Here is a 26,217-nt window from a genome sequence, read left to right on the forward strand (position 1 = left end):
CCTTTGCGCTCCCAAAATGCTGGATTTCTCCTAGTTCCAAAAATTAGTAAAACTACAGCCAGAGGCAGAGCTTTCTCTTTTAAAGCCCCTCAATTATGGAATAGCCTTCCAGCTCCAATCCGAGATTCTGACACAGTTCCAATCTTTAAATCTAGACTTAAGACTCACCTGTTTAGTCAAGCCTTCAGCTAAAATTCCCCTTGTAAGGTGTAGGGGCTTGGGGGCCCCCAGACATTGAGATTTCTGGTGATCTGAGATGTTGATGCTGTCATCCAGCTGTGTCTTGGCATCACTCTATTTGTGACTATGACTTGACTGGAAAGCAATGTCTCAGTGAGCCCTCATGCCTGTAGTCACCTCTGAACCCCTCCCTTTAGTTATGCTGCTATAGATTAGTCTGCCGGAGCCACATGCTGATCACTGGCACGTGAGCTACGTACATTTAAATTAATGGTGGTTTAAATTCATGTCCACTCAGTCTGTATTATCTATCTTCTTGCATGGCTCTACCCAAGACGATTGGATACAGGCACCTGCAGGCACCTGGGGGATGGTCTGGCTGCCGGTGGATGTGCTGATACCGGGGTTCACCTGGGGAGTAACACTGCAGTTGGAGCCTACAATACCAGCATCACTGCTCCGACACGGAATGAAAGCCTGGCATTCATCAACAGACATTTACAGTGACAATATCAAAACCCAGAACTTTCAATTCTACCTTTTACCTAGTCTGATTGTGTGAATTGTGTGTGACTTGTGTATTTGTGTGTTAACGGGCCGCCCAATGGAGGATGGGTTCCCTTTTGAGTCTTGGTTCTCCCGAGGTTTCTTCCTATTCCCCACCACCATAGGGAGTTTTTCCTCGCCACTGTCGCCTTTGGCTTGCTCACTAGGGTTCTGGACCCATAGTATTGTTAACCTTGTAAACCCTGTAAAGCTGCTTTGCGACAACTTGAGTTGTTAAAAGCGCTATACAAATAAACTTTGATTGATTGATTGATCATTGTGTGCCTTGATAGCACTTGGGCCCCTGATGATGCATGTAAAGTTTTGGCTTGATGTGACCAATGGTTTCTGAGAAACAGTTTTTTCCATGTTATAGCGCCCCCTATTGGACAATCGTGGCCAGCTTGGACCTGTGACCTCGAAGTCATGTGCTCTATCAGCTGATCAAGTTTCATGAAGATTGGTCAAAGCATTGCTGAGATATAGCTATAACTTTAACATGTCTAGTCAATGAGTGTGCCACCATTAACAAATAAAATTGGACGGGGGGGGGGGGGGGGGGGGGGGGGGGGGGGTATTTGGATGTTGCGTACTGACAGTCACGCTGTCTACATTCTGAACAGGGCTGCCCTCACTTCAGCCTAAATTCCAGCACTTTTCAAACCTGGGACACAAAGCAACATTAATTTTCATCAGGTAATGTTCCTTCCCCTGTTTTTGAGGGGCAGTCATGGCCTGGCGGTTAGGGAACTGGTCTTGTGACCGGAGGGTCGCAGGTTCGATTCCCAGACCTGAGACCATGACTGAGGTGCCCCTGAGCAAGACCCTTAACCCTCAATTGCTCACTTGTATAAAAATGAGATAAAAATGTAAGTCGCTCTGGATAAATGTAAATGTGTTTCTTTATACTACTACATATCGTTTCGGGCAACACTGCACGCGGAAAGTATAAACGCCTCCACAGTTCGTGCAGGTTTCCGCGAGGTGGGCGGAGTCGAGCGCTATGGTCACTCGCGAAAGTATAAACAACTGCACCATATAAACTGACCCATATAAAACTCTAAAATCTACATCAGGGGTCTCCAACACGTAGCTCGCGAGCTACCAGTAGCTCGCCACTCCTTTCCGAGTAGCTCACCAAAGGGCCAATGAATTACATATAAATTTGTAAACCTAATTGGTCCCATCGAGAAATCTACTTAAATTTATGTCCAATCAAAATTCACAGTTGTCCCTCCCCTTCTAACACTAAATGATTATTCGCCAATTATACAACAGTTAGTTCACAATCCGACTGTTTGAGAAGTGTTCTAACCCTGCAGATATGTGTGATAACAGCACGGTATTCTCATTCTCTGTATCACTCCGCGGACGCGTTGTCAAGTAACGGCATGTACATATATTCACGATAACACACTCCCTCTCGTGTTCTATTGCTCAATTAGCTGTCAATCAAAAAGTTAGGCTGCCGTCAATATTGAATAAACCAGGGGTCACCCACATCATGAGTCGTCCGCTGGCTTGTTTTAAAAATAGCACACTAGTGCCATGCACCAAAGCACTGCATCGTTTATGTATTTGCTACTATTATAGATTGTCCGCAGTTGCTAGCGGTCTTCCCGCTTAGCAATTGACACACGCAACTTTTCGTTCACCCCCCCCCCCCCCGATTGATGCGTACTAATCTGGTAGCCCTCCACAATAATTGGTATCCAAGAAGTAGCTCCCAGTTTCAAAAAGGTTGGAGACCCCTGATCTACATGCTACAAATCACAAACCGAACTTGCTTCTGGAATCTTCTGGAGTTGACCTAGCAGTGCCTGTGCATGTGCTTGACCTCAGCCTCAACGTGACGTGTTGTATTGGGCTTCATGATGTGACAGATGCAGACAGTACATAGCCAACATCTCCTGCACTGCACACTTAACAACTCCCTCTTGTTTTGTGCTTTTGTGGGGAAAAAACCCAAACCATCCTGTTTGTTTATTGTACATATTCCCCTCTTCCTTATAAAACATGGGTTAAAGCAAGAAATTTTCATTTGACTGAAAATTTTTCCTGGCAAAAGACAATGCCAGCAATTACTGAAAATGTGGTGTAGTTGGGACACAGCCTCTTTCGCCTAATTCTACACAATAAATACATTTATAAATTACATTAATCTAAACAGCCTGTGTAAGGAGAGAAGAGAGAATCTATGAAGCTACAAAATACAACACCTGAGCAATAAATGTACATAAATGTTTATATAATGGAGTTATCTGGGGGTCCTCCTCAAATTTAGTGAATCCTGGTTTACAAGGTATGAAGCTCTATTGTTTTTATCAGATTCACTATCGCAAAAACATAAGCAATAAGATTAGCTGCTTTAAGTAGGTATGTTACAAAAAAAGTTAAAGTCCAAAAATGGCAAATTCACACCACTGGATAGAGCCTTTATACAAACAGAACAACACCGTCCATGTTAAGATTGGTTTAGAAAAAAAAAATGGCATTTTAAGTCTGGTTCTAGGCCTGAGCTCCGTGGTTGGGAGGGTGCTGTCCAGGGTTTCCCTCTCCCAGCCGCTGGGGCGGGTATGCGGGGGTCACTGGGAAGTGCGTCCTTGGGACTCCACTGCTCCTGGAGGGGGCGCAGGTGGGCGGGATTCCCTGGTCTTTTTCTGCCTGCTTCTGGCCTCTGGGGGAATGTTGTCGCAGCTTTCTACCCTCGCTATTAAGTGCATTCCGTGCATTTATCCTCTGTTGCACTTACATAAACAAACACACTCACACACATACATCAGTCATTTGTGTAGTTTTCCAAGTGCTGTATGTCTCAGGTACATTTTCTGCTCTTCTTTCAGGAGCAGCAGCTGGTGAACCATTGCAGTGGTCATTTGTTCTGTGTTCTTTCTGCCATTCTGTCTTCTCCCTTTTTACTTTCTCTCCCCCTTTTTTCTCTCCTCTCCTGTATGGTCCACCTAACCCCAATTATTTTCATTTGATCCTTACATAAAAACTAAGTTGTCCCCCAAAGATGGTGGGGTGGAGGTGGGCCAAAAAAAAGGGTTGGGGGTGTGAGGAGCGTGTCCTCCCCAGAGTTGAAATGAAACCTATACCACTGTCTTTGAGAGGGCAGGCTGGAAGAGTCCTGGGAATCAAAGGAACAAACTTTGGCACTTATTCCAGATTGTTGCATGCAGTGTAGCATCTCTTGATAAACTTTTATTCAGAGTTCAAAGTGGAATCAGTTGAAAAGTTGGAAAACCAAAGGTTTGACTTTGGAATTGTTGATCAGAGACCAACAAGCCTTCAATTATATCTTGAAATGTGAGATGCTGTGATGTGTAGTCGGTGTGGGTGGAGAGTGTGTCCATGTAATATCTGGTGCTCCATGTCGATTGGTTCAGATAGGATTTACATTATATATATATATATATATATATTATATTTTACCTTGAATGTATATATATATATATATATATATATATATATATATATATATATATATATATATATATATATATATATATATATATATATATTAGGGCTGGGTATCGATTTAAATTTCAAGAATCGATCCGATTCCGAAGATTAAGAATCGATTTATTTCGATTTAATCCGATTTAATCGATTCGATCCAATTCGGGGTTTAGTGTTATTAAAAATGTATTTGAGCTGTTTCCTGACTATGTACAGAAGCAACATGTTAAAACTAGTATTATATCGATATTAATCAGCAAATAGTTACTGGTAGTTGGTAGTTACTGACGGCTGGACAATAAACAGAGGACATCTTTGAGGTGTCTATATCTGCAACAGTGGACTCCTACTGGGACACTAACCAGTGCATTATTATTATGATTGAAATAATTAAGAATTCACCCAAAAGCTGTTGCTACCAAATGCATTTTTATTTTAAAAGTGCTCACACTTAATAAACTGAAATTATAAAATTTAAACGTGTATTTTTCTTTAAAGTGTGAATATAATAACAGAACTGTCACGTTATGGTCCCCGACCCCTCCCTGTTGGGCGTGTGTTAACGGTGTCTGCGTCTACTCGTCTGCGTCTGTAGATCTCAGTGGGTGCGGGTGCGTCTTGTGATAATCCTCACCTGTGGCTCGTCTCGTCATCACGTGGGGTTTATGTGGTTTGTCTATTTAATGTGTGTTCGCGCAGCGTCCTGTGCTCGTCGTTGTTTGAGTCACACATGTTCTATGTAAATGTGCTTTATGTGCGCTGTCTGCGCTTTGGTAAATGTAATAAACGTAACGATTTGGAAAGTGCAAAGGATTATGTCTCGTCCATCGCCTTGCGCCCAACGTTACAAGAACATTTTTAACTTTTATTAAATGTAAAAACACTGGGTAAACTGTCAGTGACATGGACTAACTGTAAATAGTCACTGACACTGGATAAACTGTCCTTCTGCTTTTAGATTGCCGATTTGACTATCGTCGTTACTGTCACTGTCCGACGCCATGTTGTTTTACAGTTAGTTAGACCGAGCACGCCTGCGTGAATTCAGTGACGAGGCGGGTGTAAAAGTTCACTAAAAAAATCGATCTTTGGACGTACGAATCGATTATCAGATCATCTTATGTGAATCGATTCTGAATCGGAAAATCGATTTTTTCAACACAGGCCTAGTATATATATATATATATATATATATATATATATATATATATATATATATATATATATATATATATATATATATATATATATATACATACATATATATATACATATATGTATATATATATATATATATATATATATATATATATATATATATATACATATATATATATATATGTATCAGTAGCGAACCGTGACCATTAAACCTGGGCCCGCTACAACCCCCCCCCCCCCCCTCCCCCCCGATTTTTTTTTCCCTCTCCTAATAAACTGCAATAAAGAATAAAGAAAAAACCGAGACGATAGTATAGCTTTAGAAACGCATGTAGTGCGTTCAAATAGCATTTGTACTAGATAACTAGTTAAGCAAAATAAGTTTCCAAACAAAATAAGGTTTCACAGCTCCATGGTTCTCGGAAGCGGAATATGTAAATGAGGATGTCAAAGGGCCGAATCGAAACTAGCTAGCGGCGGTAGGCTAACAACAGCTAGCGTCGCCACAGCGGGCGGAAATTATCATACAGTTAAGCCCGCCCACTAAGAGGGAGGATATGATTGGTCAATTTTACTGTCATTGGAAACTGGTATTGCGCTGAATTATAACTGCCAGGCCCTCTGTAAACGAACAGCGGGCATCACAGTCCTGATAGGGGGAGACACAGGCTCACAGGCTTCCACTTAACCCCTCACCTTCCAACACAGATTGAATAGACACGGTTGAATAATCTATTTGCTTATATTTTTGTAATTGTTTAGATGTCGATTGTAAAACTGTAAGTAGATAAAATAAAATAGGATAATTATATATATAATGTTTTAAGAATATTTTAGGCCCTCTGAGAGGGCGTAGATGGCCCTGACGGTTCCCCACTGATTATATATATATATATATATATATATATATATATATATATATATAGAGAGAGAGAGAGAGAGAGAGAGAGAGAGAGAGAGAGAGAGAGAGAGAGAGAGAGAGAGGGAGGGAGAGAGAGAGCAAATTTTTGTGTACAGTTTCCAGAACATTTTGGCTAGAGGACCTTCATAAGCTGTTCCTCCTATTATTAATTCAGAAGCTCTTTGCTTGCACAGCTGATGAAGGAACGTCCTGTTTCTCTGGAAACTTTGTGTACTTCACTACACCAGCTCTGTGTGTGTGTATATATATATATATATATATATATATATATATATATATATATATATATATATATATATATATATATATAATGTATTCATATAAGTAAACATCTTATTTTATACATATTAGTGCTGTCAATTCCAGGTGCCGCGATTAAAAGTCCTCACCAGGATTTTGCTCAAGCCTGCTAGATTTTCTAATTAGCAATCCAGGTAAAATTTGTGGAATCAACACAATCCAGGAAGCCTGAGCAAAATCCTGGTGAGGACTTTTAATCGCGGCACCTGGAATTGACAGCACTAATATATATACACTGCTCAAAAAAATAAAGGGAACACTTAAACAACACAATATAACTCCAAGTCAACCACACTTCCGTGAAACCAACCTGTTCAGTTAGGAAGCAACACTGACTGTGAATCAATTTCACCTGCTGTTGTGCAAATGGAATAGACAACAGGTAGAAATGAGAGGCAATTAGCAAGACCCCCCCTATAAAGGAGTGGTTCTGCAGGTGGGGACCACAGACCACTTCTCAGTACCTATGCTTTCTGGCTGATGTTTTGGTCACTTTTGAATGTTGGTGGTCCTTTCACACTCGTGATAGCATGACACGGACTCTACAACCCACACAAGTGGCTCAGGTAGTGCAGCTCATCCAGGATGGCACATCAATGCGAGCTGTGGCAAGAAGGTTTGCTGTGTCTGTCAGCGTAGTGTCCAGAGGCTGGAGGCGCTACCAGGAGACAGGCCAGTACACCAGGAGACGTGGAGGAGGCCGTAGGAGGGCAACAACCCAGCAGCAGGACCGCTACCTCCTCCTTTGTGCAAGAAGGAACAGGAGCACTGCCAGAGGCCTGCAAAATGACCTCCAGCAGGCCACAAATGTGCATGTGTCTGCACAAACGGTTAGAAACTGACTCCATGAGGATGGTATGAGGGCCCGACGTCCACAGATGGGGGTTGTGCTCACAGCCCAACACCGTGCAGGAGGCTTGGCATTTGCCAGAGAACACCAGGATTGGCAAATTCGCCACTGGTGCCTTGTGCTCTTCACAGATGAAAGCAGGTTCACACTGAGCACATGTGACAGAGTCTGGAGACGTCGTGGAGAGCGATCTGCTACCTGCAACATCCTTCAGCATGACCGGTTTGGCAGTGGGTCAGTAATGGTGTGGAGTGGCATTTCTTTGGAGGGCCGCACAGCCCTCCATGTGCGCACCAGGGGTAGCCTGACTGCCATTAGGTACCGAGATGAGATCCTCAGACCCCTTGTGAGACCATATGCTGGTGCGGTTGGCCCTGGGTTCCTCCTAATGCAGGACAATGCTAGACCTCATGTGGCTGGAGCAGCGTTTCTCAACCGGGGTGCCGTCTGTCTTCATCGGGGGTGCCGTCAAAATATTCTGATGTGAAATAAAAAACTATAGTTTTAAAAATTGAAGTTATTATACGCTTTAAAAATCATTAAAATGTATTTCATATGACCAGATCTCTCAAGTTTGGTGGGCGTGAGCTTTTTTTCCGGCGGGGGGGATTGGAATCTGTCGCGATGGTTAGTGTAGCGGCTGTGTGTGTGTGTGGTTGGGGAGCGGGCTGGCTAAAGTCTACCAAGAAACAGCGCGATCTATATTCTGATTGGTTCAACCTGTTATAATATACAACCGATGGATTGGCTGAATATGCTGCGGTGTGCGGCGATTAGATTATTAAAAAAATAAATTAATAATAATATTCAAGCGTGAGAAATTCCATGTGTGGCGTGAGCGTGTGAAATCGCTAAATATGCGATACAAATATCTTTACATTTTCTTTAATACCGGTTTTGGTTCAATTGCTAAAATATATCTTAAGTAGGTGATTGTGCTACCAACATACACTTTTACATGTTGGTGGAGGGACTGGACAACAGAGCACAGTATCTCTGTTCGCAGTATGACCTGCCTGAAGGTAATTGTACTAGTGTTGTCAAAAAAATCGATATGTATCGATACTGAACATTCTGAAACGGTACAATACTCGTTTCTCTTAAGTATCAATTCTTTTTACATAAAATGCGCTTTCGTTTGAGCCACCCAAGCCGCCGTAATGCACAGGACAGTTTGTAATGCTAAAATGGCAGCTAAAGCAAACGCAGTGCTGTTGGATTCGAAGCAGATACAGATGGAAAACCGAAGGACACGAACAAGCCAGTTTGCAAGCGGTGCTTTTGGAACATTTCAACGAAGGGCGCTAAAGCCTGGTTGAGTGACCAGCGCTTGACTCCAGCCACCTCGCGCGAACCTCCGCGAGCGGTGGAGGCGTTTATACTTTCCGCTTTGCAGTGTTGTCCGAAACTATATGTGGTAGTATAAAAGAGACACCCCTCAACAACAGGGGAATGAACACTTACCTGACGAATTTTAATGCTGCTTTGTGTTTCAGGTTTGAAGGTGCTGGAATGTAGGCTAGAGTACTTTAAAATGCTTGAAATTGTAACTACTTCGTTTCACAACAAATATCTGTCTGACTGAACAGTTCACTTGCATTACGTTAACAAATACGAGCCTCTTGTAATTCCAGGACGAAACATGAGAGAACGTGAAGACGTTAAGATTGGGCGTTTTGAAATTAAACAACCATTAAATTATGTGGTAAAAAGCACAATTTTTTACCACATTACCACATTTTTTACCGAAACTCGGCCCGATCGAAAAATAGTCGCACGAGTGAAAAATCGGCTGAAAATGGGCCAAAAATCGCACAGTGTACACCCAGCTTAAGTTATGTTTTTTGTTGAATCTCCGTAGCGTTCTCCTGTCACGCCCCTTGATCTCGCCGCCCATTGTTAGTCTTGATCAGCTGTTTATGTTTAACTCCTTGATGTGTTTGGTTTATATTCCCGTGTGTAATATAAACATTGTTGCGAGAGTTGTATGTTCTGTTCCCCGTGTTTGTTATCGGATCTGCCCTTGGTGTTTAACTTTGATCATTGTATGTTCAGCGTTTGGTCCTTTCGATTAGATTTGTTTCGAGTTGTTTCGCAGATCATCCTATGTTTGGTTTTATACTCTTTATTGAGTCAACGCGTTATTGTTTCCTGATGGTTCGTTAGTGAAGTTAGTTGATTTCGCCAGGTCTGTTTTGCATTAGTCCGGTTTATTGTATTGTCCTTTTTGAATACGTTTGTTTGTTTACTGTTTGTGTAATAACTCGTTCATATTTTTGTATTCCTTGTCGTGTCTGAGAGGTGTGGGTAACTAGTCTGTGTACTATTGTTCACTCAAGGAGTTTTACCATTGCATTCGCAGTATTTCGTTGTCTGAAGCTCCGAGTGTTAATGTAAATGAAATGCCTCGCCATTAAAGAGCGATTCGAGCCGATTAGGTTAGGAGACGGGAGGAAACTCCTACTCCTACCAATAAATCTGACTCTCAGCAGCATCTGTGTCCTTCTCCTAGTTCTTGCATGTTACATCCACCTTATACAGGTGTATGAACCCTGCAAACATGACTTTGTTCATTGCGCTGAAGGCGCGGCACGCGCAAAGTTACAAAATTCGAGAGATGCACGACCTCGCGTGCGCAGCGCTTCAGCGCGATGAACAAAGTCATGTTTGCAGGGTTCATACACCTTGTGGAATTCAAACACTTGTATGTCACTTTCAAGGTCCATTTCAATATTTCCCAGCATGAGCAAAGACACTTCGTCAGACGTTCAAAAGACGTCCACTGAAAAGCCAGAATGAAAGTTTTTGCGACGTCTTTTTTAAACGTCTTTTGAACGTCTATTGCTGCCGTTCAGTTGCAGTTTTTGCACGTCCACTGACATCCAATAAAGGTCCTAGGCAGACGTTCAGATAGAAAATTCGTCATAGATGTCCATGTTAAGTTAAGGTTAAGGTCCTAGTCACACTGTCAGATTTTGAACCAGTTTTGAACGTCCACCAGACATGGGTCTGGACTGACCTACGTGATACAGACATGATTTTAACGTCTTTTTGATATCGCATGTTTGTTGGGATAAGTTAAATATTTATACATATACTCTAAATTATTCGCTTTTTTACCACATTATTTAATGGTTGTTTATTTTCGTCTTCACGTTCTCTCATGTTTCGTCCTGGAATTACAAGAGGCTCGTATTTAACGTCATATAAGTGAACCGATCAGTCAGCTATTTGTTGTGAAATGAAGTTACACTTTCAAGCATTTTTTAACACAAAGCAACATTCATTTGTTTATAAAAAAAATAAAAAGGCTTTAAAACAGAAATTAGCACAGTATCTGACTTTGGTATCGAATTTTAATATATTTTTAAGTATCGTATCGAAGTTGTAATTCTTAGTATCGTGACAAGCCTAAATTGTACATTTTAATTGTAATTGTAAAAAATACCAGCATAAAATGGATCAATTATTGACTGGACCTGCTGTACTCTATACAAATAGAATCTTCAACCAGACAGTACTGTGATGTTTCCTCGCATTGTGGGTCATTCATCCCCTGAGTCAGGAAACCACTTCATTCTTTGGATTAGTGCAAGATATTCTACTCTAGGTGGAGTTGTACAATCTGCTGTAAATGGCTTAATATGCAGCCAATGGGATATTTATTTTAACAGGTGTTTTGTGGACACTTAAAGAAGATTCGCATATATGATTCACTGAACAAGTACAAGGAGGTTGTGACAAAGGATATGGATTTACTGAGGCAAGTTCTTTATGAGTGATATTAATTTTTTATTTAAACATAATGCTTTTTTCTCTCACTCTTACTCTCACAGGGTGTTTGTTGAAAGAGTGCTGTCTCTTTTTTACTACCCCCACCCCCTCCCCTCTAGCCATGTTTTTCAGGATGTTTGGCAGTTGAAAGAGTGGACAGTGGAATACTCAACACAGTGGCACCAGCAAGATTCTGACAACTGTGGGGTATTTGTATGCACTGTAAGTCAAGCTTGATTTGTTAGAATTAACCAGTTGTACTGGAGCGGTGTTCATGAAGCAAAGACGTGTACTGTAAAAAATGCTTTTGGCCGATAAAGTGCAGTCATTCTATCCAAAACTTTGTGAATAAAACCACTAAGCACACTTCGATCTACATGCGTTTTCTAAAGCCTAATGTTTCATTGATAATGGCATAACTGCATTGTGTGATTGTACCACTCTAGCTATTCCCTCTAGCCAGTGTTCACTTGCACTTTATTTCATTTTGTGTATAAATAAATGTATTTCACGATGCAGGATTTCTGACATGTCCAGGGCTTGCATTATTCAGCTTACTAAGACATTCTGCTTTGTAAAATACCCTTTACAAAGCAAAAATTAGTTGAGCCAAAGAAAGCTAAATATTCCAATTGGGCAAACTTCAAATTTTGGGAGCTAGTCAGTTCCTCTGCACTTTTGATACTGGGTAGCCTTATTTTTTTTTTAATAATTTTTCACTCATCTTTTCTGTCTGTTTGTTTACTAAACCCATAATTGTATCAGGGACCATAGGCATTGTAGCTATTGTTTTGTGTTTTATGGCAAACAGATGGCAGAGATGGAACTACAAGGGAAACAAATGACATCAGAATCACTAAAACATTCACATCTACAGTATTTCCGGAGGTACCATGCTACATTGGTGAAAGATGTAGTTATAGAGGTTAGTGAAAAGAATCCAGCTTGCTGTACCTGAACTTTTTTTTATTACCTTTGGTAATATTGAGATTTTTTTATATAATAATTTTTAACCTTACATTCTTAAAGGACTCTGCAAAGACTAAGAAGACAAATACAAATGCTACAGATTGCATGGCCAGTAAACTGAACGTGTGTACATTCCAAAAAGTGGGCCAAAAATGGTATGTACTTCATGCAATGTGTTTATGGAATGTAGATAAAAATACAAAGTGATCTCACTTCTATTCATATCTTAGGTCTCTCTATCCTGAAGTTGACACAATTCAGTGGGTTCAGTGTGACTTGTGCAAGGGCTGGTTGCACACTGATTGTGCTGGAGTGTCAGAGGCAGATGTCAAACGTGGATCATTTAAGTGTGGCTGTGAAATCACACAACCATATACCTATGACAGGTATGCAACTGCATTTGTGTGAGTGTTTTTCTTGGATCAATAAATTGTATCTGTATCACAGCACCCTGAACACTCTACTCAAGGATGGTTTGGAGGCTTTGTTAACTGATGATGAAATTAAGGTATTTCAACTCTTACTGTGTGAGCTGGTGAAGTGAAAAGTTGAACAAATGTTGAAGTTTGTAATTTATTCATTAATATATATTTCCCCCTAGAGCTTGCTTTTACTTAGATTGTTCACACATAGCCATTGAATGTTGAATTGATTCATTGATTAACTGATAAAATTTTGGATAGTGATTTTAAATGATTTTTGTTTTATAGATTATTAATAAATAATGTGTGTAACAAAATCTGTCTCAGGCCATACATGGGGCTCTTTACAAAGGACAAAAGCGATCAAATCGTTGGTACCTTTGGAAGCACCCACAAACTTCACCAAAACTTAAACAATGCCTCAAACCAAGGATGACCCCTTTCAGTGATGAAGTTGTAAGTGAGGACATCTTTTAACCTTTTTTATTTGAAGTTTAATATAACATTACTGTATCTTCTGTTTGCTATATTCAATTACATTTGTCTTCATTGTTCCATGTCTTATCTATAAGACACAACAGCTACTTGACAAAATTTCCAAGGCACTAAACATGCAAAATGACTTCCCAAACCTTGACCTCCTTTTTGACGTGTTGCTCCCAGAGGTATTTGTTTTTGTACTGACAATTTCACTTGAACAGGTGAGCTGTACATGGGTTCATTTAAATTTTTTAAAACAGTAAAGTTGTAACGCGAACCCCCAGGGAACAGGGGACTCGCGGGGGTTTTGTAGGAGATGAACCCAGGGGCAAAACCCAAAAGAAAACACGACAAACTGAGACCGCCGTCACTAAGCGGGAAACACGGAAAAGAAAACTGAGTAAAAACTCAGAAAATGAGAACACACACACACACACGGAGGAAAGCACTCGACGTGTCGTGACAAAAAGGGAGCACAAACGAACAAAATAAAAACTAGCCAGGGAGCTGGCTGAAAACAAATAGCACACGGAGGAAACCACTCGACGTGTCGTGATCAAAGTAGCACAAACAAACAAAATAAAAACTAGCCAGGGCTGAAAACAAAAGCATAAAAACTAAAAATATAGAGAAGAAAACAGCTTGGGGAAAACTTGAGAAAGGCCAGTAAGGGCGCAGGAGAAGAGAGCAGAGAGAGAGAGAGAGAGAGAGAGAGAGAGAGAGAGAGAGAGAGAACTGCTCAATAACCAGGAGTAGGGCTGGCTGCAAGAGCGAGAGGCAACAAACAACTCAGCAGTGAGGTACTGCAACCGTGCCCATTAAATAGGGGAAGGCACAGCTGCAGGTCCTCACCACTGATTGCATCTCCCACGAGTATTAGCTCGTGGGTTCCCTCCAGTGGCGACAGGAGGGCTGGTCCTGGACCCAGTCCTGACACTACCACGAGTATTTGCTCGTGGGTTCCCTCTGGTGGCGACAGGAGGGATGGTCCTGGACCCAGCCCTGACAAAAGTAGCATTGACAATCAAAGCCAAGGGTTTTTTTTTGTAAAAAAAAATTATATAAATTAAAAAAGAATTTAAATATTTAACTAGTATTCATGCATATCAGTGATTATAGTTCCCTTAAACAGGACAAATGCACTAAAATATGAAAATCACAACTCTTGGCAAAATAAGAACACTTGCAGTTACTAATGAAGTTTTTTTTCTGTGGCCCTGCCCCCTCAAAGGTTACACTCAAAATTATTGAGAAACATATATTCCGCTATGCAGCAGAAACTTTACTTGCCTCTGGCTATGCTATAAAAATCAAGGTACAGTACGTTTTAATATCTTGTACTTTTCACTCATTACTATTACATGTGTGGCTATAAACTTTGCCATGAGGCAGAAAGTAACAGTACAATGTCTTTTTCCAATGATTCACCTTATTTTAGGTTCATCATGTAACAATACAAATTTACTTGACTTTAATTAATGTTTGTAATACTCTTCTGATGTATAGAAATCTTCCAATATTTTAACTTAAGGTTCATATTTTTAAGTTTTCATAAAGGCTTTTCTTTTCTTTTTAATAAAATTCACTTTGTTAACCTACAACAGTTTAAATATATATTTTTAATTAATTCCTTACATGTTGGATTAAAACAGTGCTTCTCAAATAGTGGGGCGCGCCCCCCTGGGGGGGGGCGCAGTGCAGTGCCTGGGGGGGCGCGCATGTGACCTGGTTTAAGCCTACTTTCGCGAGTGACCGCAGCGCTCGACTCCGCCCACCTCGCGCAAACCTCTTCGAACCTCTTATACTTTCAAATCAAAATCAAATATATTTGTATATTTTATTTGTATATTTGGCACATTCTGTGCAGTGTTCTCCGAAACGATGTGTGGTAGTATAAAGAAACACCCCTCAAAAACAGGGGAAGGAACATTTACCTGACGAATTTTAATGTTGCTTTGTGTTTCAGGTTTGAAAGGTGCTGGAATTTAGGCTAAAGTACTTGAAAATGCTTGAAATTGTAACTACTTCGTTTCTAGGGTTGCCATCTGTCCCGGTTTTCCCGGGCTGTCCCGGTTTTCCTTCTTTTATAATATTTGGTATTTGGCAAAAAAAATCATTTAATGTCCCGGTTTTCACTAGTTTAGTTCTAACGACTATTTAGACTGTTTTAAATCTGCACACTTTAAATCTGTTTTTTTTCTCGCTGTGTCCATTTAACACCCCCCCCCCCCCGTAACATTTTACGTTCGCCACCCCGTGTAAGTATGACAGTGTCCTTGTTTTTGTCAGACATAGGTAGCAACCCTATTCGTTTCACAACAAATATCTGTCTGACTGAACAGTTTTCTTGTAAACAAATACGAGCCTCTTGTAATTCCAGGATGAAACATGAGAGAACGTGAAGACGTTAAGATTGGGCGTTTTGAGAATAAACAACCATTAAATAATGTGATAAAAAAGCGAATTATTTCGAATCATTTTGAGTATATGTATAAATATTTAACTTAATTAAGTTTAACGTGCTGGGAAATATTGAAATGGACCCTCGCGCCGCGTCAAGTTTATAGCCTACTTGACGCGTCGCGAGCGGCGCTCGTGAAAGTATAAACAAGGCTTAAACCAGCTTCATTGTCAGCCTGAGCGCGGGGAGTCATCGATAAAGAGACAACATGGAGAAGTATTTAACAGGAATTAAAAGAAAGGCGCAGAGAGAAGAAGATAATGACACCAACAAAAAATCTAAAACGAGGAAATATGATGAAGCGTATGTAGCGCTTGGCTTTACCGTTAATAATGTGGGAGACGAAGAAAGACCGGTGTGCCTTTTGTGTCTTAAAATGTTGGCAGCGGACAGCATGAAGCCAAATAAATTAAGGCGTCACTTAAAGACGGTACACCCCAATCACGCTGACAAGCCGCTTGAGTTTTTTAATCGAAAACGTGACGAATATTTACACCAATCATCCCGCTTTGTGAAAGCTACTTCAGAAAACCAGCGAGCACTGTTAGCATCTTACAAGGTAGCGTATCAAATTGCTCAGTGTAAAAAACCCCACACCATAGCGGAGGAGCTGATACTGCCTGCAGCGTTAGACATGGTCTCTGTCATGCTGGATGACAAAAGTGCTGCAAAAATAAAAACTATCCCTCTGTCCAATGACACTGTTGCCAGACGTATAAATGACATTGCTTACGATCTTCAAGAGCAACTGATAGATAAACTCAAAGACAAACGTTTTGCCCTACAATTTGATGAAGCAACAGACAGTAACAAAGATTGTTTGTTTGTGTCTTATGTACGTTTTGATATGACAAACTCCCTGTGTGAGGATCTACTTTTTTGTAAATGTCAGAAACAGAGCCACAGCTGAAGAGCTATTCAAAATACTGGACTGTTTTCTGACTGAGAATGGACTAAAATGGGAGAACTGCATTGGTGTTTGCAGTGATGGAGCACAGACCATGGCAGGGATGAGAAAAGGAGTTCAGGCACTCATCAAAAAGGCCTCACCCAATGCTAAGTGGACACACTGTGTTATACATAGAGAAGCATTGGCTTCAAGGCACCTTTCCTCTGAATTAAGTGAGGTTATGACTGACATCATAGGTGTGGTCAATTTTATAAAGACCAGACCACTAAAAACAAGAGTCTTCTCTGCTATCTGTGAGGAGATGGGAGCTGAACACCAAGCTGTGCTATTTCACAGTGAAGCACGGTGGCTGTCACGAGGAAAAGTTTTGTCCCGAGTTTTTGAGCTCAGAGAGGAGATAAGAATGTTTTTGGTTCAGGAGCACAAGTATGAAGTTGCAGTAAAATTTGGTGATGAGAACTTCCTGGGGAAATTGGCCTACCTGAGTGACATATTTGGAAGGCTTAATGAACTGAATCTCCAGCTTCAAGGGAAAGATAAACACCTCCCTCAGGTAACAGACAAGATCAACTCTTTCACGCGGAAGCTTGCCATGTGGGGCAGGCAACTCGATGAAGGAAAAACAAATTCATTCGAGAACCTGCATGAATTTGTTGACACATCTGACTATGATGCCACCTCAGTGATTCCCTGTATCAAGCAGCATATATCATCATTGATGGAATTCTTTGAAAAGTACTTCCCTGAAAAAAGTTCCCAGTTTGATTGGGTCCAAGATCCTTTCAATGCACCAGCTCCTACAGGTTTCAGCTCTGCAGAGGAGGACCAGTTCATTGACATGACATCTGACTCCACATTGAGACTGAGATTCACATCACAGACACTGAGTGAATTCTGGCTGAGTGTAGAGAGGGAGTATCCACTCTTGGGGCAGAGGGCTATGGGCATCCTTATTCCTTTTGCAACATCATATCTTTGTGAGACTGGCTTCTCTGCTGTTGCTGCACTAAAGACCATGTACAGGTCCCAGCTAAACATTGAACAGGAGCTGAGAGTGGCAGTGTCATGCTTCAAACCCCGCTTCGAAAACCTGTGCACTGCAAAACGGGCTCATTGTAGCCATTAGTTCTGACTCAATTTGATATAAAAAAAAAACAGCACAAATTGTTGCATTGCATGTTTTGTAGGTTTAAAGTGTTAATATATTGTGCTCCTGAATTAATGTTGCTGATCAAGTTGAATTTATTATTATTTATTGATTTTATTTAATTAAATTGTTTAGTATCAAATGCCAGTCAGTTCAAAAATGTTTCTAGTTTAAATAGGGATCTCATTTTTTTTTCCATTTCATGCAAACTGATGCACTTCACTTCATGATGCAATTGTTTCTGTTACAAATTAAAAATCAAAGTTAATAAAATAATTATTTGTTATTTCTTCAGTGTTAATAAGGACCTTATTAAGGTGTACTTACTTTTATAGATAGGCCTAAATGATACTACAGTGGGTGTATAAAAACATTTTTATCCCATTTTGTCATGTATGGGGTTTATACGCCCACAGAATTTACAGTCGCGGCAGATAGTAGTGACTAGGGTGGTGGTGGAGTGAGTGTGTGTATATGTCTCCCTTTTTTTTGGGGGGGGGCAAAATGTTTTCTTCTTCCTAGGGGGGGCTTAACAGAAAATAATTGAGAATCACTGGATTAAAAGTATTAGTTTTGTAACAACTGACTGCAAGTACCAAACACTCACATAAGACTGATCTGGTACTCGTTATCTGTAGGCTTTAAGACTTAAGTCCGGACCTGGGGCCTCATGTATAAAGACTTGCGTGGATTTCTTACAAAAAATTGGCGTACGTACAAATCCAGAAAATGGCATACGCATAAAAAAAATCCAGATTTATCAAACCGTGCTTACGCCGGAATCCACGCACATTTCTTTTGTACGTCCCAATCAAAGTGGAATTGAGCGCACACGAGAGTGTGGCTGACTCATCCTGTGACATGCCCCCTATAAATATGCAAATTTATTTAAATGTGCCCTGCACCGGTGGCGTTTCTTCTCTGATCTATCACGAAATATGGCTAAACGTGTAAAGAAAAAGAACTTCACTAACTGTGAAGTGGAGACGCTGATTAGTGAAGTAGAGAAGTGAAAGAAATATTTGTTTGGCACGCTGTCCTCGGGCATAACGGCCAAGCGTAAAAGGTTGGAGTGGGACAGCGTGCATGAGGCTGTAAATGCTGTGGGGTCTGAAGGGCACACACTGGCTGGAAAAAAAAAAAAAGTGGTCAGACATCAAGCTGACTACGCATCACCAGAGTGTTACCCAAACAGGCCGTGTACTGACTACGGCTGTCCTGCAATCACAGGACGAGATTGTGAGGGGAATCGGTGAAATTTCTAGAGACCTAAGAAATATCTGTGATGTGCTCACAAGAATCAGCAACTCAATAAATTCATTCGTTAATAAATGAATACTGTCTCTTACCTTTTTTATATTGTAGCTATGACATGTTGCCTTGTTCGTATGGAACCTGGGTTAGGCTGTGCATTAATTTGTTGTGGCTCTGGGTCCGCTGGTTGCTCCACCGCCTCCAACAATAGCACAGCATACCTGTGCGCAACATTGTGCAGGACCCCACATGCCCTCACCATACGACACACATTCTCTGGCCGATACAGTAGCATTCCCACGGTCCTGTCCAGCCAGCGCCACCAGCTTTTCAGCTGCCCAATTGCCTTCTCCACGACTGACCGGGTGCGAGAATGGAGAGAATTGTATCTCTGCTCCCGGTCAGTCTGTGGATTACAAAGGGGGGTCATCAGCCACGTCTTGAGCATGTAGCCGCTGTCTCCTAAGTAATGTAACAATTACCCATGTTTTAAATGAATTATTCTAAGCTGGAAATGTCAAATGCTTTTATTTAAATGCTTTAAATGTGTTACTTACCAAGAAGCCACCCGTCACGCACTCTGCCAGCTTGTAATCTTATCCCAACTATGCTGTTTGTAAGGATGTGCGAATCATTGGGTTGATCCAGGCCACCGTGCCACTACATTAGTAAGGCACATTTTTGCATCACAGATGATTTGCACGTTTATGGAATGAAAGTGCTTTCTATTCACATAAGCAAATTCCTCCTCAGATGGTGCCTTTATAGCAATGTGTGTGCCGTCGATCGCTCCGATTACATTAGGGAAACCGGCTATCGCTGCAAATTGCGCTTTAATGTTTGCCTGGTCAACCGCATCATACGGGAACTTTATAGACCTCGCTGACATGCAGATGATTCCATCCAAAACAGCTGGCATGGCCCGTCTCAAAGATGACTGGGACATCCCCGACCGGTCTGCCAGTTCTCTTTGAAATGAGCCAGTTGCCAGGAAACCAAGCGTTGTCAGCACCTGTAAAGGAACTGGCAATGCGCGACTCCTCGCGTTTCTCTCTCTAAAAACTGGACCCAACTCGGCACAAGAGGACAGCTCTTGGAAATCTGAAACGGCTTATAAGCCAGTCATCATCATGTGCCAAAATATCATAATGGTCACGGAAAACGCGCTCTCTGCGAATTCGGCCATTATCAATGTCTTCCAGTAATGCCAACGCTGCCATCTCCCATAAACTCCAGCACATCATTTAATGCATGTTTATATAATCTAGGCTAAGTGGAAACACGTTGAATGATTATTTCACTAAGGCAATGACATTTGTCACACTTGGAGTACTGCCCAGTGGTTTGGTCAATTGCTGCTGATAAACATCTGAAAAAACTTCAAATTGTACAGAACAGGGCAGCCAGATTAGCTCTTCATTGTTCTTATCGTGTTAATGTGTGTGAAATGCATAGACAATTATCATGGTTAACTGTGGAAGCTAAATTGAAATCTTGTCTTTTGTTATTTATGCATAATGTTATCTGGAAAAATACTCCATATTTCTTTCATGAAAAATTTGTGTTTTCAGGTTTTTGTCATGGGTATAAAACACGTCAAGTGAGCACAGGTCAGCTGGTGGTGCCAAGTCCTAAATCGAATTTTATGAAAAGAACTGTTCTTTATAGGTCTTTCTTGGCTTGGAATATGCTTCCTATAAACGACAGGTTGATAATTAGTAGATTTACTTTTAAAAAGTTACTTAAACAAAATTTGATTAAGCTTATATGAATGTAGGGGTGTTCTCTGTCTCTGTCGTTCATTTTGTGCTTAAGTTTTTGGATTTTTTCTGTTTTGTCTTTTTTGTCTTCTGTTGAATTTGTCTGATTTATGTTAATTTCTGATTGATTGTTTATTTCAATTGATTTTGTTTCTCTGTGGACCCCAGGAATACTAGCGACCACATTGTGGAAGCTAATGGGGATCCTAATAAAGAATAAAGAATTGTCCGATTAATTTACTATTTAATTGTCTGATTAATTTACTTTATTTTAACTAATAAGGGCTTACTGCAATGTGTGCGTGAAGGATATCTTAATAGTTGTAATTTCAATGCATCACCTCTAAGTGTCGCTAATTGACGTACATCTGACCGTTTGCGTGAAACATAGCATACGCAATGTTTTTGTGCATACGCACCGTTCGTACATGAGGCCCCTGCACACCGAGGGCCAGAACTCTATTGGACCATGATACTTGACATGATGCTTTGTGTTTTGTTTTTCTTTATCACGTTCAATTTATAGATATTTGATATCATGAATGTTACCCAGAAAAAGAATATTATGGCAAATTAACCCATAAGATACCACGGTGACAAATATGTTACAAACACTTTAAATGGTCGGTGTGTTCCTTATAAGTTAATCCTTCATTTTAACTCATACTATCCCTAAGTGACACACAGGACACTTCCTGGATGCAGTCATGTGACAGTTGTGAATTTGTTTGTACATGTGACCTCATTTCCAAAATGGTGGTGTGCTTGATTGGCACAATACACAAAATCTGCTCATTTTAAAAATGCCTGATTTTGTTTATAAAAGGTATGTTCCAGCCCATTTAATTATTCTATCTTTTTAATAACATGTCCTATATTACATATATTCTGTTTTGACCCAATTTCTTGAACAAAATTATGAAAAAGAAGTTAGGAAAAGGTTCTTGTGACATATATGTCACATGGGGATTTTAACCTTCAGAGTTATGTAAAATGCCATGTGACATATGTCACAATAAGAAAAATGCTAATAAGAATCAATTAATTCAATTGTTTTCAATCAATATTTTCTGATGATGTTCAATTCAAGGCATATTTAAACAAATATAAACCTAAAATCAAATTAATTTCAGATAAATTTAGTATTAAAATTTATTATTAAACAATTATTGCATAACAGTATATCACTCCATGGTTTTATGTGACATTTAACACAAATAAGACTTTTACTGTATGTTGACCGTATTTCAACATAATTTTAATGATTTGTAGTATGAATTCCAATAAGCGATACAGTGTTCAGGATTTACTCAATATCATCACTGGAGATGACAGTGAGTTTGAGGGATGTGAAGAGAGCTCAGATGAAGACCCTGAAGAACCACAACCACAATTACATCTCTCTCTCTTACACACACACACACACACAGTCACAGACACAGTCCCCCACACACAGTCCCACACACAGACGCTGACACACAGACGCTGACACACAGACGCTGACACACACACAGACGCTGACACACACACAGACGCTGACACACACACACAGACGCTGACACACACACACAGACGCTGACACACACACACAGACGCTGACACACACACACAGTCACACACACAGACGCTGACACACACACACAGTCACACACACACACACAGACACACACACACACACACACACACACAGACACACACACAGACACACACACAGACACAGACACACACACAGACACAGACACACACAGACACAGACACACACACAGACACAGACACAGACACACACACAGACACAGACACACACACAGACACAGACACACACACAGACACACACACACACAGAGTCACACACACACAGAGTCACACACACACAGAGTCACACACACACACAGAGTCACACACACACACAGAGTCACACACACACACAGAGTCACACACACACACAGAGTCACACACACACACACACACACAGAGTCACACACACACACACACACACAGAGTCACACACACACACAGAGTCACACACACAGACACAGCATCTCTCTCTCTCACACACACACAGACACACATACACAGCATCTCTCTCTCTCTCTCACACCCACACACACACAGACAGTCACAAACACACACAGTCACACATACACAGCATCTCACACACACACACACACACACAAACACACACAGTCACACACACAATATGATATAAAAACTGCAAACCGTATAAAATTACATGTTAACAAATACATTTGAAAAATAATATTGTTAGTTTTAACCAGCAGTGTTATAAACGCAAATAAAAGGGAAAATCTGATTTACTAAGAAAAAACTCAAGTCAACAAATCAACTTGATGTATTTTCAGACTAGGAATAAATATACCACAAAGACCCGATGTGACATATTTGTAACATTACAGATCTTTGATACTAAAAGGTAAAATCTCAAAAACAAATTCAGAAATGTGTTCCTTGTAGTCCATTCAGTCGGTTTTCAATCCCACATAATTTTCCATTAAGGTGATCTGGGTCTGGGATCTTATGGGTTAAAGTGGTTCATAATAAATTGTAAACTGAATGGGGTCTATCGTTTAATGGCAATACACAATTGCAATAAATTGTAGTTTAATTGACTACAATTGTTTAATTACAAAATTGCCTACAATTGTTTTTTTTTTTTAACACAAATAACTGGACTGATAAATTGTCAAAATTTGCACAATCATTTGCACCATCAAATTATTATTTTCACATTGTATTATTTTAAGGATTAGATGTACATGATCACAGTTACTGATTTTCTGGTAGCCTATTCCACTCAGCAGTAGCATATTCCATCCAGCAGTGCTATATCGGACTCAGCAGTGGCATATTCCAACCGGGCCATGGTACTGCACTCAGCAGTGTCATATTCCACTCAACAGTGGCATATCTGACTTAGCAGTGGCATATTACGCTCGGCAGCGGCATATCTGACTTAGCAGTTGCATATTACACTCGGTAGTGTCATATTACGCTCGGTAGTGACATATTACGCTCGGTAGTGGCATATTAGCAATGGCATATTACGCTCGGTAGTGGCATATTACGTTCGGTAGTGGCATATTAGTAGTGGCATTTTACGCTGGTAGTGGCATATTCCGCTCGGGTATATCGCACTTAGCTGTACGTTTCCTAAAGGTACACTACTACCTCAGGTAACGTTAGCTTAGCCTTTTAGCCTAATGTTTTTTTCTTTCGGAAACTTTATAAAGTGGGAAAGTCCACTAAAAGTCGAGTATATTGCCCTTAGACAGTGGCATATACCAAAGGACACCGGAAGTGCCAGTGGCACGTGAAACGTCATTTCCTTTTATGCCAGTGGCATAAAAACGTCACATGCCAGTCCACAAAATGCTGCTACCCCTTCTCCACACAAGAGGGTCTTTAAGTAGAGCTTTCAAAGTCTCTTTGATTGGGATATACTGCGCAAACTGTTCCTTATGGTTTTCATCAGTCCCTAAACTAATAGCTTGAGGATGCACATAAGAAAACTTTGTCTGAAAATATTGCCTTCTCAAATACTCAGTAGCAATTGCAGGGCTACAGGATTGATGCAAACTTGTGTCATTTACACTTGTCAAGACATCTGTCAAGTTTGTATTAGCTTGTAGGGCACCTTTAATTTGATTTATTGTGTACTTGTGACCCACATCATTGAGACTGTTTACTTCCTCCACAATCATCTATATAGTGGAGGAAGGTACAAGGTACTTGGCCTGCAACTTCATGGAAAACATGCACACATTTCTCATATATAACCCATTCATATTAACTGGGTCCAGGGTATCCTCAGGCTCATCATGTATTACACTTTCATCTGACTGACACTGAGAAAACTGAAGACTGGCTAGCCACAGAATGAACAAAATGTACATCCAAGACTTGCATAGGTGTAGCATTTTTATGTTTTCTACAAATGTGTGCACTAAAAGATGACCTTGATGAAAATGGTTTGCTGCAACCTTTGAATGGGCACTGCACAACTTTGAAACATGAGACTTCAAATGGTCTAAAAGATCTTTCAGATCAACACATTGTTTCTGGCAATTACATTTTTCACATTTCAGTAAGCCCTGTAATGGTTCATACTCTGGCTGTTTATGGTGGCGATAAATGTGACTTTTAAAGGAGTTATATTTGGTAAACCTTAATTTGCAGCCAACTATACAGCAGGCATATGTACCATGTGTTTCATGCTTATGCAATTCTTGATGATTTACATATCCTTTCACTGTTTTCAAAGAAATGCCACATGTGAAAACTTCAACATGACTCGTCATGCTGCAATCCAAGCTTACTTGAGTGTAATGCTGGAGCGTGGAGACTTCTGGCAGTTGTAATGTTTATTCCAGGAGCCTCAGTTAGCTAGCAAACGTCCCAATTACTGGTACTGCAGCTGTGGGGAAAAAGTGACAAAAGTGAGTTTGCAAATGCTTGAGTCTAGTAAATAAAAATCATAACGGTTAACAGCGGCTAACACAGAATCATCTATGGTTGGTCTAACTTTACCTGTACAAGGACAGCCACAAATACAACCTAACACATTCCTACAAAAATAATGTACATAACCTTCGCAATACGGCTTCCCAAAAAGTTTTGCTAACTTTTCAAATAGCAGATACAACTTAGCTAGTGAGCTATGTTCCCTAGCAAGGTGCTAAGTCCCCTAGCAAGGTGCTAAGTCCCCTAGCAAGGTGCTAAGTCCCCTAGTAAGGTGCTAGGCCCTTGGCTAGGTGCTATGTTCTTTAGCTAGGTCCTCCGGCTAGATGCTAGCTAATTAATGTAACGTTAACCAATATAATGCGCTGTTTTTGGTAGGCAATCAAAATGTACACCCCTAAGTAGGATTCAGACGTTTGCAATATTTTATTCGAGTACTTAAGTTCTTAGTTTACCTCACAAACGCGATGCTCTCTCTCCTGGAACACGCGTGAACAGTGCAGCTGCTGTCTCCATTATGGTTTGCTTCCCGGTGCAACGAGCTTTTGACTCTGATTGGCTGCAAATCAATTGCCCAGAAAATAATTTGCTAAAAACAGAAGTGTTCAGCATTCTGTCGGCAGAATTCGTTTGACATTTATTTCCAATCAAATTCACATTTAAAATAAACAAACAAATAAAATATTATATAAGAATTATTTATTATGCATAGAATCATTTTTTAAATATATAGACTTAAATTAACCCTATAAGACCTGACACATAAAATAATCATTTAAAAATTCCAATTTATTTAAAATCATGCATTTTTTTGTTAACCTTTAACTAAAAATCACAATTTTTTTATTTTTGGATAACATATATCCTTAATGTATCACATATGATAAAGTAGGGATTTGCGTTTACGTATGGAATCTATTTAAACATTCTATAAAACAATGTGTCTGTGATTTCTGTGATACTGGATGCAGCATTTATTCTCTTTTATTCTCTTTTATTTATTATATCAGTTAAAACGTTTTTAATGAAAACAGATTTCATGAAGTTAACAAAATAATTTTCAAACAAGTCTTTTTCTTTCAAAACGTAAAATCTGAGCCAACACATCCTGTACACTCAATATTTTGTACATCTAAAGGAAAAAAA

The 26,217-nt window shown here is 40.2% G+C and overlaps 1 long non-coding RNA gene across 1 annotated transcript; it reads right to left on the reverse strand.

The window, feature by feature from the left end:
• Positions 1-19,249: 19,249 nt before the first annotated feature.
• On the reverse strand, positions 19,250-25,586 carry LOC143508506 (uncharacterized). Its single transcript, XR_013129367.1, has 3 exons — positions 25,527-25,586; positions 24,930-25,027; positions 19,250-19,495 (listed from the first exon to the last, which is right to left on the reverse strand). It is a non-coding gene; the product is annotated as an uncharacterized LOC143508506 (long non-coding RNA).
• Positions 25,587-26,217: the final 631 nt, after the last annotated feature.

The sequence above is a fragment of the Brachyhypopomus gauderio genome, chromosome 2, assembly GCF_052324685.1.
Source record: "Brachyhypopomus gauderio isolate BG-103 chromosome 2, BGAUD_0.2, whole genome shotgun sequence".
Classification (NCBI taxonomy): Eukaryota; Metazoa; Chordata; class Actinopteri; order Gymnotiformes; family Hypopomidae; genus Brachyhypopomus; species Brachyhypopomus gauderio.